This window comes from Carassius carassius, chromosome 19 (genome assembly GCF_963082965.1).
Source record: "Carassius carassius chromosome 19, fCarCar2.1, whole genome shotgun sequence".
NCBI classification, from domain to species: Eukaryota; Metazoa; Chordata; class Actinopteri; order Cypriniformes; family Cyprinidae; genus Carassius; species Carassius carassius.
This window is the reverse complement of record NC_081773.1, coordinates 17,590,805-17,596,804: the sequence shown is the minus strand read 5'-3', so window position 1 is coordinate 17,596,804 and position 6,000 is coordinate 17,590,805. Positions and strand designations below refer to the sequence as shown.

The 6,000-nt window shown below is 37.2% G+C and overlaps 1 pseudogene; it reads right to left on the bottom strand.

The window, feature by feature from the left end:
• Positions 1-1,745: 1,745 nt before the first annotated feature.
• LOC132095237 (gamma-crystallin M2-like) lies at positions 1,746-2,661 on the bottom strand (annotated as a pseudogene).
• Positions 2,662-6,000: the final 3,339 nt, after the last annotated feature.

Below are 6,000 nucleotides of genomic sequence, written 5' to 3'. Positions count from 1 at the left end.
TGACCTCTAGACTGGACTATTGTAACACACTTCTAGGTGGTTGTCTTGCATCCTTAATAAACAAGCTACAGGTAGTCCAAAATGCAGCAAACAGAGTCCTTACCAGGTCAATAATATATGATCATATTGTCCCAATTCTAAAGTCTCTGCACTGGCTACCTATTAAGTTCTGTATCAGTTACAAAATATTATTACTTACCTATAAGACTCTAAATCAGCGGTCCCCAACCCTTTTAGCGCCAAGGACCGGTTTAATATCAGACAATATTTTCACGGACCGGGCTTTAAGGTGTGACGGATAAATACACCAAAATAAAATGATACAACTGGCATAAAAACTGTGGTATATTGTAAATATAATAATAAGCATGAATCCACTGTGTATTCGTATGCAACTTTATTAGCAGCGTCCTCGTAACATCGCGCCAACAACATAACATGAAAAATATATAATGAGCGAGTACACTTAATGAATCCATTTTCCAAACCGTGTTTTTCTCTTATCCTGAATCACTATGGTACACCTATAGTAAGTGTTTATATTTGGACAATTTTAGTCTGGTTGGTGTCAGCAACGCTGCAGAATAGCACATTACCCGCGTGACTCGCCATACATGTAAACAGAGAGAAGTACTGTAGCTACGGCTACAATGTTCTTCCACCAGACGCGAGCGCCAAAAGTTACCGACTGCAGCTTTAATGTAAGTTATTTATTCTTTCTTGTGCAGCCCAGTACCAAATGACGCACGGACTGGTACTGGTCCACGGCCCGGGGGTTGGGGATTGCTACTCTAAATGATTTAGCTCTTGCATTCCTAACTAGCCTTCTACCATGCTACAGTCCATCACGCTCCCTAAGGTCACAAAACGCTGACTTTTGGTAATACCTAGGATAACAAAGTCCACTAAAGGAGGTAAAGCTTTTTCCCATATGGCTCCCAAACTCTGGAATAGAGAGAAGTTCACACACACTCTCTCTGTTTAAATCTAGATTAAAGACTCATCTATTAGGCCAAACATTCAAATAATGCATCTCATAATTTTGGACTGCAGTTATATCTGATCAAATTAGCATTATTGTTCTTTAGCTTGGGTTAAACTAATTAATTTTATTTGGTTGGAACAGCAGCTATGCTAATTATGTCTCTATTTGTTTCTCTGTTTTGCCGTAACTAGGATTTACACAAGCTTCAGTCTTGATCCAGAACACCTGAGAAGAGATGATGCTGACCCTCAGAGGACCCCAGATGATGCTAACCCTATATATGCAGCAATATACAGTAAATAAATAAATAAATCCACTGCACTCTTATTTCCTTTTAGGCTGAGACTCTAAATAGACGGGCCCAGACTTTTACATGCCCCTACGGCCAGGCTGTGATGTACATAAAAATAAAAAAAGGAAAAATTGTAAAACTACAGGCATGTTCCTATTTATACAGTTACAGTTTGACAGGAATACAATATAATGCAAACCTTTCATTCAGAAAGGTTCCTGTCAGGTTTTCTCTCAGGACAGAACACAAAATGACAGTTAACAAATGTATCATGTTTTAACTGGTTTGGCACAGTTTACCCAACTTTGGGTTACACTAACCCAGCGCTGGGTAGGTGTGTGAAAGTGTTCATCCTTTTTACTGACAGTGAAAATGATCAAGCAGCAGAGTTACAGAAAAACTAACCAGCACCTGGATAAAAATATTAAAGATAACCAAATTGCAACAGGCTGAACCCAGAATTTGAATTAAAAAATAAACCAGCATTTTTTTATTTCTTTTTTCTTTCTTTTTGAGTGTAGTCTTATAAGCCTAATGTTTAATCCGTAAGTAATTATGTTTTGTGATTGATTAGACATGCAAATATTAGTGGCAGTAATGATTTTACAGGCACATAGTATTGTAGAGAAATTATTTTATTAACAATTTAGGAAATGCTAGAAAACTAGTACCAGGAGTCCATGATACGCCTCATGCTCATGAATCTCATGCCACCCATATTGCTGAAGCTCCTGTACTCTCCAGGCCTGAAGTACCACATCCTGCCTCTGTAGTGGGGCTGCTCATAGAAGAGCCAGCGGCCATCCATCACATGACAGGACTGGCATTGAGACATGCGATAACGGTCCATGATGCTGTCACAATCATCCGTCATCTCGTACATCTGAACCATGTAGTTCTCCCTCTCATAGATTCTCATTCTGTAGGATCCCCTGTACTGTAGTAGAAGAGAAGTGCATTATTTTCAAGTTTATCAAGCAGAACCAACAAAAAAATTAAAAATAAATAATATAAATAAATAATAAATAAACAATATATTGATAATTGAGCTCACCATAGGGATCATACGACAGGACCTGATGCAGTTGTTAATTCCAAACATAGACATGTAATCAGCATAGTCTCCTCTTCTAAAGAAATACTGATTTCCCATGTAGTTGGGATGATCATACATCATCCAGCATCCACTCTACACTCTGCAAGAGTGACAGCGGCTCATGTAGGAGGAGAAGTCACCACAGTCACCCATACACTCATAAGAGCGACCCTGGAAGTTCCTGTCCTCGTAGAAGATCACCTAAAATATTGGTTAATATTTTAGAAATTTAAAGTGAAATATCAATTAATTTGGACATGCTAGAATGAAACTTACCTTGCCCATCATGGTTGCACTGGCTGATTCACAGTAGTTCCACAAAAGAGAATCTGAGTAATATTTAATATTAGTATTTTAATAATAGTATTTAAGAGATTGAGCTGAAAATTAATACTGTATCAGATGCAAGTAATCACACTCAATCTCTCTCATAAAACAACATAATACAATAAGCTTTTAACTTCCATGAAGCAACTCATCATTTCTGTGATGGAAGGGAGTAGTTCCCAATGCCAGATAGTAAATAATAAGTTGTTGTTTCTTATTTATTTACATACTTGTCCTGTTCAAATGTTGGATAAATGCAATATTATACAAATAGTGCGAATATAGAGCCACAACAATCCTACTAATTTGATATTACTAATGTGCCATTCTCCTCTTTCCAATTGTAGGTATATTATGGAGTGATTCAGCCTTTCATGTTTTTGTTATTTCAATGACTTAGAAAACTCTTTTTCTGTGAGGTTTTTTAATTTTGATCGAGACATGATTTTCCTCAATGTTTGCTAACATTATGAATAGGTTTGTGTGTCTGGTACAATGGTCTCATTCTCGCAGCAATTAGATTAAATCAAGTAAATATTTGTGAATATAGGAGTATCTCTTTTATTTAGAAAAATAAAGTTTAACATTTAATCTTCTTAGGTTGGTGAGTTGCGCTGGAGTATTGTTTTATTTTTTCATGATAACGGCGAAAATTATGTAAATTCTCCATAATTTTTTGATTGTACAGATAAGAGTAACAATTAATTAGAAACTTTAAAGTTTCTACTTTTATTTTACAGTAACAACAAAAAGCGATTTTGTAAAATTAAGAAAACCGTCAGGGTTCGCTTTCTGCCATCTCGGTACTTTCTGAAATGTGTCACAAAAATTCAGCAAAACTCTGTGATTACTTGCCACACAGACATGAGAAATATGTCTGTGGAAAGCTTGCAGTGTCTTTGAAGCAAGACATAGAGAACAAATTTCTTAAAGTAATCCATGTGAAACCAGCAAGAGTTTTTTCAGTCTGAGCTCATTATCTGTAATTTGGCCACACACACAGCACAAGCTATTTATACGGTAATCATCTGAGCCATGCATGTAACATGTAAACCTATAAATGCCCCCTTCACCATGATAAATATATATATATATATATATATATATATATATATATATATATATATATATATATATATATATATATATATATATATTTTATTTTTTATTTTTTTTTTTATTTTTTTAGGGTTTTGCTGACGTTTAATGTTAACTGTCTTTTAATCAAAACATAAAACATTATTTACCATGTTTGTATCTGCAAAGATCCTAGCACATTTTCCCTGTGAATTTCTGACTTGACTCTTGGTAATGTATTTTGCCACCGCCCCCAAACAAATAATCAGACTATCAGTTGACTATCAGCTATATTGGAATGTTTAAAAAAATCTACAGGATCACCTTTTTTCTTTTTTTTTCTTTTTTAGTGTTAGAGGTCTTTACATATACACACACACACACGCACAATTACATAATAAATTAAAAGAAAATAGAATACAAAAAGATTAGAAAAGTAGTTAGATTTTTTTTTTTTTAAAGAATAGAATTAGAATAGTGAGTGTTAAAGTTAGAGGGTCAAATAAAGATGGAGGGGATGGGTTTTAAGCCGATTCTTGAAGATGGCTAAGGTCTCAGCTGCTCGGATTGAGTTGGGGAGGTCATTCCACCAGGAGGGAACATTTAATTTAAAAGTCTGTAAAAGTGACTTTGTATTTCTTTGGGATGGCACAATCAAGCAACGTTCACTTGCAGAACGCAAGCTTCTAGAGGGCACATAAGTCTGAAGTAACAAATTTAGGTAAATGGGTGCAGAGCCAGTGGTAGTTTTGTAGGCAAACATCAATGCCTTGAATTTTATGCGAGCAGCTATTGGAAGCCAGTGCAAATTGATAAACAGAGGTGTGGCATGTATTCTTTTTGGCTTATTAAAAATTTATCTTGTTGCCGCGTACTGGATTAATTGTAAAGGTTTGATAGAACTGAATGGGAGACCTGCTAAGAGGGCATTGCAATAGTCCAGCCTGGACAGAACAAGAGCTTGAACAAGGAGTTGTGCAGCATATTCTGAAAAAAAAAAAGGCTTGATCTTCTTGATGTTGAATAAAGCAAATATGCAGGATCGGACAGTTTTAGCAAAGTGGTCTGAGAAAGTCAGCTGATCATCCATCATAACTCCAAGGCTTCTAGTTTTTTTTGAAGGAGTTATGGTTGATGTGCCTAACTTGATGGTGAAATTGTGATGAAACGATGGGTTTGCTGGAATCACAAGCAGTTCTGTCTTGGCAAGGTTGAGTTGAAGGTGATGGTCCATCATCCAGCAAGAAATGTCTGTTATACAAGCTGAGATTCGAGTAGCTACCGTCGGATCATCAGGATGGAATGAGAGGTAGAGTCGAGCGTCATCAGCATAGCAGTGGTATGAAAAGCCATGTTTCTGAATGACAGAACCTAATGATGCCATGTAGACAGAGAAGAGAAGTGGTCCAAGAACTGAGCCCTGAGGCACCCCAGTAGTTAGAGATGTTGTGACTTGGACACCTCACCTCTCCAAGATACTTTAAAGGACTTATCTGATAGGCAAGACTCAAACCATTGAAGTGTGGTTCCTGAGATGCCTTTTGCCAGTAGGGTTGATAGGAGGATCTGGTGGTTAACCGTGTCAAAAGCAGTGGACAGATCAAGCAGAATAAGTACTGAAGATTTGGATTCCGCTCTTGCCAGTCTTAGAGCTTCAACAACTGAGAGCAAGGCAGTCTCAGTTGAATGTCCACTTCTGAAGCCAGATTGGTTGCGGTCAAGGAGGCTGTTGTGTGTGAGAAATGTAGAGACTTGGTTGAACACAGCTCGTTGAAGTGTTTTTGCAATGAAAGGAAGAAGGGAAACTGGTCTGTAGTTCTCTAAAAGAGATGGGTTGAGGGTGGGTTTCTTAAGCCAGTCTAAATGATGAGGGGAAAACACCAGTGTGGAGGGATGTGTTGATGATGTGAGTGAGTGCAGGTACAACTGCAGGAGAAATTACTTGAAGGAGATGAGATGGAATAGGATCAAGCGGGCAAGTAGTAGGTTGATTAGAAAGGATGAATTTTGAGACTTCTGCCTCAGAGAGTGAAGAGAAGGATGTAAATGAGTGTATGTTTGCTGGTGATATGAGCTTGACTGATTGTGGTGTGGAAAATTGTGCACTGATGTGTTTAATTTTATTAATGAAAACATGGCAAAGTCGTCAGCTATTAGAGATGAAGCAGGAGGGGGAGGAGGAGGACATAGAAGTGAGGAAATTTTTTTAAAAAGCATGCATGA